This window comes from Magallana gigas, chromosome 4 (assembly GCF_963853765.1).
Source record: "Magallana gigas chromosome 4, xbMagGiga1.1, whole genome shotgun sequence".
In the NCBI taxonomy this organism is placed as follows: Eukaryota; Metazoa; Mollusca; class Bivalvia; order Ostreida; family Ostreidae; genus Magallana; species Magallana gigas.
In genome coordinates, this window is record NC_088856.1 from 35,029,453 (window position 1) to 35,042,515 (window position 13,063).

Consider the following 13,063-nt stretch of genomic DNA (forward strand, 5'->3'; position numbering starts at 1 on the left):
TTAGAAATTCAGGTACAGTTATATTGAAATTTGCATCTCAATAAAAAAACTGCAATTTTTGCAAATTCTAATAACTGTTTTAAAATAATTTTTGGGTTTTTTTTCCTATGGTTTCTACCAACAAACAACGATGGCCATGATAACACATCTGACAAGACAGTTTGCATTTAAAAGGCAAATTCCTTGTAAGTATAGCAAGCTAAAAGTTGTGCTATTCTAAATGGGAGGGTTTAAATGACTTTGCATCTTTTTATCATGAATTTTACCAGGTAATCCGCGTATTTAAACGAGTTGTACTGACTTATGACCAGTTCCCGAGAACCATATCTCGATACAAACCTTTTGTTTATATTTTAAAAGCTGGAGTAAAAATTCCAGTTTTAGACCTAAAATCAATTTGCTTTATGAAACGTTTGTTTATGTTTAAAATGAATAAAAAGATAGACAAATCATATTGAACAAGATTTTAACTGGTACATGTATTGAACATATACATGTAAATAACGAAAATATACGAGCCTTGTTAACATGACAAAGAATTGTGTAATTATCTATCGCAGTGATGGATTCTCGGTTTGATGAGCAGATTTTGCCATTTTAAAATCATTCTCTAGAACTACAAACTGCATATCATTTTAACACGGAAGGACGGACTGGTGGATTGATCACAACAGGACAACCGCAGGGCGAGCCCTGAATTTTTTAGTTGAAACAGTATACAAGGGAAAATGACATGAAAGCAACTATGGCGTTCCATAGTACGATGTTACATGTACATCTGTTTACGTTGTGATGCGGCGATAAACACAGAACATGCATGTGACGTATACATGTGGTTATTTTTAATATCAATGAAATTTGGTGAACATCTTATTTTAAAACTGTGCATTCTATGATAAACGAGTTTTAGTTTTACAAGAATTTAGTGCCGATAATTAGTGCAAAACATTATATTTGTAACATTACTCTCAATCCAACCTTTTAACACACAATAAAAAAACAATTATAAGCGTTGACAACTAAACACCATGTATGCTGAATTCTTTTGCAAAGTACCCTAGCTATTCGAAGACCATTAGAAATAACTCATACCACCTGTACCTTGGTTTTAATCTTAATTTCATGTGCAAGCCTCTGCTTGTGTTCAACAATCTGCTAAAAAACCTGTAACAGCTCGAAAGGAATCTTCCTAACGTTACCCATATCTGTAGGAAATAGTGTTGAATATCCCAATCTTATTTTATGGCTGTGAAGTGTGGGGCTACGAAAACACAAATATTTTGGAGAAAGTTCATTTAAAATTTGTGAAATTTGTATTGCATTTTAAGTCTAATAACCCAAATTGTATGGTTTATGGGGAAACTGGTCGATATCCCTTGATAATCTTTATTTATCAATTACTTATTGGGCTAAACTTTTAGTGGCGCATGATTGTAAACTTACGCATATAATGTATCGATATTTTTATGAATGTTTTTCTGAGGGTTCGTTTATGCACCCATGGTTGAATTAGTTAGAGATACACTTAACTCATGTTGTCTTTTCTGTGTGTGGATTAAAGTTTTTTTAGTATCAACTGACTAAAATCTATTGTTAAAGAAACGTTCATGAATCAGTTTTTACAAGAATGGTTCAGAAATGTAGAAAATTATCCAAAAGGAAATTTATCTTAAGAAACTTCCTAACGATTTAAGATTCATATTTACAAAATTTAGAGCCTGTAATCATGAATTACCAGCTGAAACTGGAAGATGGAGTAACATAGAAAGATGTCATAGAATTTGTTCATAATGTAATAAAAACACTTCGGTGACGAATACCACTATGTTATGGAATGTCAGGCATTTTCTTTTAAATTATTCCGCAACAAATTGCTCATCAAATGTTAACACTTATTAATTTGGAAACCTTATCAATACCATAGATATTGATTCATTAAAAAAATTGTCCATATTTGTTAAAAAAATATTAGCCTGATTTATTTAATTCCTGTACTCTTCCTTACTTGACCCTGCAATTGTACATTTGTAAATATTTTTGTTTTAGTACCTCCTGTACCATTGGTATGGTTTAAGAGAAATAAACATTCATTCAAACACTTTTCTTCCTGAGAGTATTGTCCTGATATAGGGTTTACATTTTCAAGTGTCTTTGTGATAACACTACGAATTAATTTTGTAATGTACAATCCAACACATTTTATCAATGACAATTTTAATTTCTAATTGTGCAATAGCTGAAAACTATATAAAAAGGGTTTAAAGGAATCATTATTTGAATATAATGAGGTGATCAAATACGGTCACAACACCCATCGGGCTTTATTGGGTCTGAAAACCTCCGGCCGAACGTATTTGGTCAAAGAATGATTTGCAATTGGTCTTCATCCGTCGTCGTGCGTTAACAATTTTACATTTTTAACTTCTTCTTGAATACTTCCAGGCCAATCGTTACCATTTTTGGTGTGAAGCATCTCTATTGTAAGAAGAATCTAAATTGTGAAACTCATGGCTCTACCACCCCTGGGGTGCCACGGGCGGGGCCAAATATGCAAAAAAAGCCAACTTTTCAAAAATCTTCTTCTCTACTCCCACGCATGTGAGGAAAAAACTGGTTGCATGGTTATGATGTCCATGAAGCCATCTACCACAATTGTGAAATTTATGGCCCCTGGGTCAGGGGTTCTGGCTCTGGGGTAGGGCCAATATGGCCAAATAGTAAAAATGTTTTAAATCTTAGAAAATCTTCTTCTCTACTCCCCTATATATTTGTTAAAAACTAAATGCATGGTTATGATGTCCATGAAGCCCTCTACCTTAATTGTGAAATTCATGACCCCTCGGTCAGGGGTTCAGGCTCTAGGGTGGGGCCAATATGGCCAAATAGTGAAAATGTTTTAAATCTTAGAAAATCTTCTTCTCTACTCCCATATATATTTGTTAAAAACTAAATGCATGGTTATGATGTCCATGAGGCCCTCTACCTAAAATTTGAAATTCATGACCCCTCGGTCAGGGGTTCAGGCTCTAGGGTGGGGCCAATATGGCCATCTAGTAAAAATGTTTTAAATCTTAAAAATCTTTTTTCTCTACTCCCACACATGTGAGCAAAAAACTGAATACATGTTTATGATATCCACAAATTCCTTTACCTAAATTGTGAAATTCATGGCCCCTGGGTCAGGGGTTCAGGACATGAGGGGGGGGGGGGCAATATGGCAATATAGTGTTAATGCATATAATGTTTAAAAATTTTCTTCTCTATTCTCACACATCTGTATAAAAAAAAAACTGACTAATAATTATGTTTACTGAAATTTAAATTTTCATGTCCCCTCAAGGATGGGTTTTGACTCTGGGGCAGGGCCAAAATGGATGTATTCATGTTAATGCATATAACGTTAAAAAATTATCTTCTTTACTCCCACACACCTGAAAGGAAAACTGAATTCATGATTTTGTAGACCAGATCTTTCAGTTTAGTTTAGTTTCACAGTTCTTTTTGAAATGTGGTCGTCATTACAAATTTATAATTTTTCTACTCCAGTATGAAACCTAATTAATTAGATGCATATATGAGACTCCATGACAAGTTTGTGTATGGGATATATGCTACTCAGGTGACCGTTTAGGCCAATTGGCCTCTTGTATTATCCTCAAGCACGTTCTTAACGATTTCATAGAATCCTTTTGCACATTATCCATGCTATTCAATGAGTTGACCATTAAAAATAAATCAATAGGACTTGGTGTGATATCTGATGATGTGAAATGCATACTACCTGTGCTTTTGTTCACGCATCTTTCCTTGTAACTTTTTTGTTTGTACAAATAGGCCTGCTCAAAAAAAGTCTCAAAACAGGTTTAGAACATAACCCAGTTATTCAGCCAATCGCCAATCAAATGTCCTAATTTCTCGCTAAGAATGCAGTTTTCGTGGTGAAGAATGTTTCTTTTTCTCGAGTACTAAAGACTGTTTGATTGGTGGAAACTTTGAAAAAAAAGTAGAAGTCACGGGGTGTCGAGGATCCTTAATGTCAATATCCTATTTAATCAAAACCAATATCCTTCAAATTATATTCATTCTAACATGACGTGGTTGGAAGTCCTCGTTAAAAATATGCGTGTTCGATTTCCACGTAAATAAATACACCGGGCTCCTTAAATGTCATGTAAGGCACGACAATATTTGGACACAATAGGGGGCGATGTATTTTCCTCAAATCATTTCATTGGCTTGGGTTCTGTTCTAAGACAGTAGGATCATATGAAGAGAAATCTTCGTCAAAAAGAATGGGCTACGCTTCGCTTCGCTCCGCCCATGACGAAGATTTCTCTTCATATGATCTTACTAATACGAAGATTTCTCTTCATATGATCTTACTAATACGAAGATTTCTCTTCATATGATCTTACTAATACGAAGATTTCTCTTCATATGTTCTTACTAATACGAAGATTTCTCTTCATATGATCTTACTAATACGAAGATTTCTCTTCATATGATCTTACTATTACTAAGTTTGTGTGCTGTCTCTTGCCGAAGCAAAAAAAATAGAACGGAAGTTTAATTTGGTTTAGTTGAATACTGCTTTTGAAACTTGTAAACGAGGAATTATTTCTAATTATTAAACTTACTAGTAAACTATTATACTTCTGTATATCATGTACTTCAACGATGATTTGCCAAACACAGTATGTTGAAACATCATTATTAATAGTATTATACATTTTAATAGACATATACATGTATTTTTTTCTTTTAAATATCTAACAAAATTAAAGATCATTTATTTGTTTCGTGTTTTTTTTTTAAATTGTTTATTAAACGTAAATGTAGGGACCGTGTTTTGGAGGCCATTCATTTAGTACCTTATTACGCCACCCAATATGTCTTGTATCAGTTATGGAACAAATGGCATTAAAAGTCAACAGGACACAGATCAAAATATTCTGTAAATTGTGAAGTACACATTCAAACTCTTAGATTTGTACAAAAAAATATATGTAAAAGTGTCTTTCAAGTATTGATTTTTCAAAACTCAAAGTAGATTAATAGTACTATATGTTCAAAAATCTGTCATAGTTTTGAAATCATTCAATTTTCCCGAGACTTTTTATTAAATAACCTTAAGAAGTTGTTTTGTTACTGTTATTGGTTTTGGTTCAGTTTTAGTCCTTTCTATTGTCTAGATATGATGTTTTATGTTGTGTTTACCCTTTTCGTGATGTGTGCGTTCTATGTTGTAGTGAATCAGCCGTGTACTGGTTTTTGCAAGTAAAACCTTAGAAAAGTTCTTATCGGAGTTGGACTCCAATATAGATATTTTATTTTTAGATTATTAGATATTAACATAATGAGTAACAGAATCAAATTGGTAGCTCTGATATTCCGTTGACAGAAATTAACAAATGCATATGATAACACTCCAAATAAAATTTGTAACGTATAGTTCACTAATTTCATTAATGACCCAAATGACGTACTAATATAGTGCTGGGCGCAAGCGGGGTTCGCATAATAAAACGAAATGAAAATAAGGTACAAATGTCAATAATGTTATCGTACAATTGCTGACAATTATATAAATATAAGTAATAAAAACATTTTTAATAATTGGGAGGTAATCATTACGGTCGGGGCGTAATCAAATCCATCGGCATGCCCTGACCATAATTATCACCTCACAATATTCAAAGAATGATTCCTTACTCCTTAACTTACAGCTAAAATGTTTAAGTTTTCTACTCATTCAACATACTTTTATATACCATGATTGGTGATGAGTTTGAACTTATAAACTTATAGTCAGCTTATCAAAAACCAAATCATAGACTGAAGTAATTAAAAAAAAAGATCATTTTCATAATTTTTATTACAAGCAAACACCTGCAACCAAAAATAGATATTCAAACATTCATCTAGCAATAAATGAATCAGACAGTATAATTTAGTCAACAATAGGATCTTTATAATTAAAATTTTCTTAATAAATATTAACAAGTATTTTGGTTTTTCTACACTAAAAGTATTCATGTGCTCGTTTTTATAATATTTGGGTTTTCATAATATCTCTTGGACAAAATCATTTTTCTATCATATACAAAATGTGTACATTCTAAAATATAATGAAATTCATCCCCTATACTTTAAGAGTCACACATTGTACATTTTCTTAATTTTTTTTTCAATATTGTGCCATCTACCTGTTTCTATTGGGAATCGATGATTACATTCATGTTCGTAATTTTGTAAACGTGATCCGAATATCACCGGGAAAAATATGGTGTTTCCATATATCTGGCGACAATAAGATTGAAATGTTCTAGATGGTAAAAAGCATTTTATTTAAAATTTAGGTCGGTAGGGTAAATTCTGGAAATCCAAAAACTACACCCGAACAATCCGAAGCCTAATTCTTGAATGATGATAATAATGAACAAATGATATAAATAAGAATAGTAAACAATAGTAATTAGCACTATAAGCATGAGTGACAGTTGACACGGAGGAAAACTTTAAATTGAGTAAGTCAATTATCACACCTCACAGCCTACTCAATATTCAGGGTCATGAACCCTGGGGAGCATTCATTATTGTCCCCAAGAGAGACAACTCTTGAAAACGTGCATTAACTATAGTCCGTTTCTTAATCTTATTAAAATAAATAAATTGAGAAAAGGTTTCAAAGTATTTTAATTATAAATAATACATATAACAATGAGTAAAAGGCATGAAAAAGGCATGAAAGAAGTACATTTATTATATAGTAGGCTGGTACATGTACCTGGTGAATATTAAATGTATATTGCTTGTAGGTACATGTATAAATCTACACAACTTTTTTAAAAATGAAAAACAAATTAATGAAATTGCATATATCATTCTAAAAAAATCATAATACTAATTTTGAAAGTCAAATACTGAGTTAAAAGAAAGATAAAGAATTAAATATTCTTTGTTTTGTAAACAAAGCGCGAGTCTTGTTATTATTTACATATGTGTTTTATTGGTGTAAGTTTCATTCAAATGTTGCTTTTTTCTATTAATAATATCATTTATGATCACATCGAATCAGTATGGTAATTTCATACTTTTTATTATTTGTAAACAAACATAAGACTCGAGCTTTGTTTGCATAACAATAAATTCTTACCCCTGTATCTATCTTATAACTTGACCTCTAACATTCAAATTATGGTCAATTATTCAAAATGTGCAAGTAAATAATTTTATGCATAAAGAAATTGAAAACAAAATTTTGATCTAAAATCGTGTCCAAGTCCCTTTAAAAAAAATTTGTATAAAATAGTAAGGCTAAATTCAAATTTTAAAAAAATAGCTGTTTCCAAAAATGTTATGTAACATGTATATGAATATGTAATATAAAAACATATGTTAGATGGATGGGTAGGAAAAATACGAATTAAGTGCACTCGATAAAAAGTTTGCTGGTATTCATTATGTGAACACAATTCATCCAGTAACATTTAAAGTTATGCAACATAAATAAGAATGTTATGAATGATGTGTATAGAACAAATTCTTCTGTGGTTGGCTCCATAAATCTTGAAAAGATGGTGTGAGTTGGTAAAAAGGCAGAATAAGGTCCCATTCTAATCCTCATGCATTCCATTCAAGGAATATTCATTAATGTCATGGTCTGGAAACTAAAATAGAATAAACATAAAGTGTTAAGAGAATTACATGTAATTTTTGCAAACATTGTGCACTCATCAAATACTTACATGTATATATTCAATGAAGTTATTTATGAAATGTGCAATTACTAACAATGTAATCTTTTCTAATATTGTACATACATGTATTACATCATTTTGCCACTAATTTTAAACCCAGCTGACAGTTTCTTTTTGTTATATATACAGCGTCAAAAGATAGTTGCATCATGTGCATGTACTTTCAGTAATTTTAAAGCCATAAAAACATTTCAGTACTACAAAACACTTTAAATTTGTCAAATGATTTTACAAATGAAATATGTACTAATATACCAGTAAGTCACAAGTGATATATACTTTTTAAAGCAGTACAATGTATCACTTATATGACAACATCAGGAAACATCAGGAAACCTGGCTCAATCAATTCTGCACACACATGATAAATGTAATGAATGTGTAACTTTAATGGTGTAACTTCAAAAGATATTTAGATATCCAGTGGACAGAAAGATTGTCTGTATGAGTTTCAACTATCAACATTCTATGTACACCAAAATATGATTGCGTCAATAACAAAAACTAATCTGAAAAACATATTTCCAGCATAAGAAATTCATGGGATTTCTGCAAATCCCATTTTCTCAGAGAGTGTAAAACACATCTCTTAAAGTTTATAATATTTTCAAACTCCTGGTATTCCTTTCAGAGGTTCCCACCCCTTAAAATACAGATAATCAAGTAGCTGCAGATCTGTAGCTCTCTGGTTGAAAAAATTCGGATAGTCTATCCAAATTTTTTCAACCAGAGAGCTACAGATCTGCAGCTAATAATCAAGCAGATTTGCAACAAGATGCCCATATAAACCTTTCCCTTTTACACAAGACATTGTATCTATTTATAATAGATGACCTTGCTTGGCTTTCAATCAGCTTAAACCAAATGTATCTACATATGGAAAACAAGTTGTAAGTTTATTACATGACAAAGAAGTACCTTCTGGGCTGCAGCAGACTTGATTGGGTCATTAGCAATATCAAATTGACAATATTTTCTATATTCCTGATCTTCAGATCATCTGGAAGCCGCAGGTAAACCTGTAGATTAGAAGAAAAAAGATACACTAGCTATCATTACAAAGCTAAATGCTGTCATTATCAAACAAAAGGGTGTGTCCTAGATTACACTCTTTTATGGGCACATGCAGTATCTGAGACATGGTCAAAACATTACCATGATAACAGCTATAACAACTCATTAAGTGGGAAATGACATATAACTATAAAATTTGTTGTGGCTTTTCATACTCTCTCTCTCTCTCTCTCTCTCTCTCTCTCTCTCTCTCTCTCTCTCTCTCTCCATGATCTCTCTTAACATCTTTGTCAGCAATATTTCTAGTGCAATGTGGCATTATTGAAATATATATATGGTTCATGGAAGCTAGGCAATCAATAATAATTACATGTACGGTACACTGTAATTACACACACACACACACACACACACTCTCTCTCTCTCTCTCTCTCTCTGAGTCTATCTCTCTCTCATACTCTCAATCGTATAATGTTATATTTACATAACAAATGCAGACCCTTGATTCATAAACAGTAGCACTCTCATCGTTAATAGATAAATAAGACATAAAGTTAACAGTTTGAATGAGATACAGATATCAAAACCACATGTATAGTGTACATTGTACGTGTCGAGGAAATTCTGTATGGAAATGACTGAAAGCATGATTGACACAAACACAATATTCTAGGAAAAACATACAATATTTTTTTAACGTATGCTACGTTACAATATGTGTAAAACTGACTATAATACACCTGCATACACATTTCATACTAAAACATGTCTTTCAAGTCACATTTCACAACGACCATTAATTATCGACATTTTTGTAACACTTGTACTAGACTTAATGCATTGTAGGCTTTTAAAAGAGTTTTTGAGTAGTTTAACAATGTAAGTAAGTATGTTCTTACCGACGAATGACTACTCCTTAGCACGTTTTAGATTAATGACAAAATCGAGGATTGCTGTTCAGACTGTTTCATGCTGAACAAAATTTAAAGAGATAAGGCTAATCACCCCAAACTTCGACTTCACATTAATAAACAATTGTTCTGCAACTTTAAATAATTTAAAAGCTTGCCAATATAAGAAACACAAACGTTTACTTACTTTTTCCATTTAAACTCCTCTCTCGATTTTCACGAGTATGAGACTGGTCTCGTTAAAATCCCGAGATATACGAAGTTTTGACTTTCTCGGGTTTTTTCATTCTTTCGGGAATATAAAAACCAGAAAGGTTCCGATTATGCTAATAAGGCTGTGAGGTGTGTTATATCAAGTCCACAAAGTTAAGAGTTAATTTAAAACGATTAAGCAATTACGCCTTACGTAAACAAATGTTTTAGATTAAGGTTTTTAAATGACAAAATGCGATAAAGATATATATAGCAATTTGATAACAAATAAAGGAATGTAAATTTGAAGTTTTATACAAAATGTCTTGAATTGAAATTGAAATTGACATTTCCCCCCATGATACGAAGATCTGGGCCCGGTTTTTCGAAAGGTGGTTAACTCTAACACCGTGTTAACTCTGTGTTAAACTCGGTGTTTAAGTTAACGAAATGGTTAAGTGTTTTTCGAAAGTGTGTTAGGGTTTAACCATGTGTTAACTCTGTGTTAACTTTAATCCACCCCCAGTACCTTGGTTAAGATTTAACACAGTGATTAAATATGGCCGCCAGTGTAATGATTTTGCCACTTCAACTCAAAAAATTGGTATAAGAAGCATTTTCCAGAAATTTTAAAGTTTGAAAAATCTTACATATGATATAAGATACGGAAAAGCAACCGGCTTGACATGAAAAGTTGCAGCAATCTGTATGATATATTTATGGAAGAAAGATTTTACACATGGTTCATACCCCCTATGTTGAAGGATCCCTTCTTTTGAGGAGGCTGCATTGTTGACAGCAGTAAAAGGTACTTTTTTTCTTTTTATGACCTTCACATTGATTATATTGTTGTTGTCACTTAAGACATTTAACAAAAATTTCCAAAATTATTAGTGAAATGGGTACTATAAGTAATAAAACATTGTACAATTTTTTCCTTGAATTTTTAAAACATTAAAGAGAAAGGAATTATCAGCTCCTTAATTGATAAATAAAAATTGAGTGAACATGTTAGCATAATTTTTTTCAATGTTGTTACTGCATATTAAGATTTATCTCCCTTTTGACAAAATGCAAGTGGTGGATCAAAATTATTTCTAAAACGTCTATAGTCTAAATAAATGTTATGCACAGTCAAGCAATGAAAAGATACTATATAAAATTATATCTGATTGGAGCAATATTGGTATGATTTTTATGTACATGTATTTTATTTTATATCTTCCTTTTTTAAATTACTTTTTTAAAGAATAATTGCATTTTAAATTTTTGAAGCATTTAATTTCTAAAATTCCATATAGTTACATGTGTATATTGATTTAATTAAATTAGTGATATCTAAATTTGACCTTATTTATTTCTTTTCACTGGGCAGATCCCAATCATGATGCAAATATTTTTTGAAGTGTATCTATTTCAAATGTATTTTACATTATTAAGAAATGCATTTCTGACATGTTTTAAGTATATATCTTTATGATTTAATTGAAAAAAATCTGTTGTTTTGTATTTTAAATACATTTTAAAAATTATTTATTTAAAGATTTGGAAGAAGGAGAACATGGTATGTTCTGCTGGGTGACACTTGCTGTGCTTGGTACCTAATTCTCCCAAAGCCATATCTCATGAGGCCCACAAACTGCAGCCAAGGAAAAATTTAATCAAACATGCATACCAAGATCATAAGTGAAATTGAGAGGTTCTTTTATTTGCATAAGGTGTGATTCTATTTCTTTTTTTTTCACTGAAGGTTGGGTATTTCCAGTTGAAGTGACAATTTTTCAATTATCATGGTATTTCACAAACAATTTATAACAGAGCATTTATATGCTTTTAGACTAAATATATTAACATTAACTGAAAATTTCATGGGAAGTATTATTACATTTACTGTACTCTCAATCGACAAACCTGATTAGTCTCAATTACTGAATTATTAAGAGTTTAATGTCACCTTGATGTGAACTGCTTTGCTAAACCAAAATCATCATCTTTACATGTATATGCATGTAACTCATATCAGACTCATATGCATACAACAGGGTACATACATGTATACATAAATCAGTACATGTTTTCTGTAGTGTCCATTTTAAACAAATTTTGTAATCAGAAGTGAACTTTTAAAAATTTTAGGTGAATATGAAGTTTAGTCCCAAACTACGACTATATTTGTCTTTATTTCACAATTGTTGTCTTTTTGTATACATTTTATCCTTTTTAATTCACAGATTTGCATGATACAGGAATTAACTGCCTGCCTGCATTGTTTATTTGAAGAGAACTTGGAGAGACCGAGAAAGATGAGTATTTGACAACAACCAACCTCTAAGCCTCAAACACCATGCACCAAGAGAAGGAGAACAATTATTGTGACATTTAATCTAATGTCTACATCCTAATTTATAATACACAATAGCCAAAAAAAAAAAATGAATCTCTCTCTCTCTCTCTCTCTGCTATTAAAACATGTCTAACATGTTTTTATTATGAAATTGTATAAAGTACCATAAACTGGAAATGATAATTATTAAAGTAATAAAAATTAAATTAGATTGCTGTGTCAAGTTAATCAGGTTATTCAATTCAATTTGATCCCATGAATTAATAATGAATTATTTTTAACTGGCAACAAAATGGTGGGGTTGGAACTCGACCATGGTACAACAACAATTATGCACATTTTGTGGAGATGTGTGAAATCTCTGTTTAAATTCAATGCATTGTTTCTAAAGTAGGCCGACACATGAAAAAAAAAACTGCCAAGTACTAGCAATGTACATGTACTTGAATGTACTACACGTACTAACAACCTTGAGCTAGCTAGAGCACTTGGCCACATGAAGTTTCCAGACTCTTGAGTGTCGAGAATTATTCATCCCCACACTTCTTTCTTAAACCTTGTCACGTAGATTGAAACAACAGAAGACGTGTGCGAATGAAGACCCATATGTTGTACTTCATTTCCATGTAGAACTGTCACACAAGTGACTGGTTTTTATGCCAACTGAGACTTTAATTAATACATGAACCTGACAGAACAAAAAAACAAAAAAAATCTGTCTAAAACAAATGTATATCTTTCTGTCATTTATAGATTTGATTCTAAGACACAAAAGTACAAGTTACTCTTGATTTAATTAATAATAATTAAAAAAAATTACCGTATCAAATTCCAATACTCTC

General features: G+C 31.5%; 2 long non-coding RNA genes across 2 annotated transcripts; one reads left to right on the forward strand and one right to left on the reverse strand.

Moving 5' to 3' along the window:
* Window positions 1-6,712: 6,712 nt before the first annotated feature.
* Window positions 6,713-10,078, reverse strand: LOC105337574 (uncharacterized). Its single transcript, XR_010713147.1, has 3 exons — window positions 9,674-10,078; window positions 8,679-8,779; window positions 6,713-7,670 (listed from the first exon to the last, which is right to left on the reverse strand). It is a non-coding gene; the product is annotated as an uncharacterized lncRNA (long non-coding RNA).
* Window positions 10,079-10,249: 171 nt separating this feature from the next.
* On the forward strand, window positions 10,250-12,432 carry LOC105320373 (uncharacterized). Its single transcript, XR_010713148.1, has 3 exons — window positions 10,250-10,685; window positions 11,421-11,595; window positions 12,109-12,432. It is a non-coding gene; the product is annotated as an uncharacterized lncRNA (long non-coding RNA).
* Window positions 12,433-13,063: the final 631 nt, after the last annotated feature.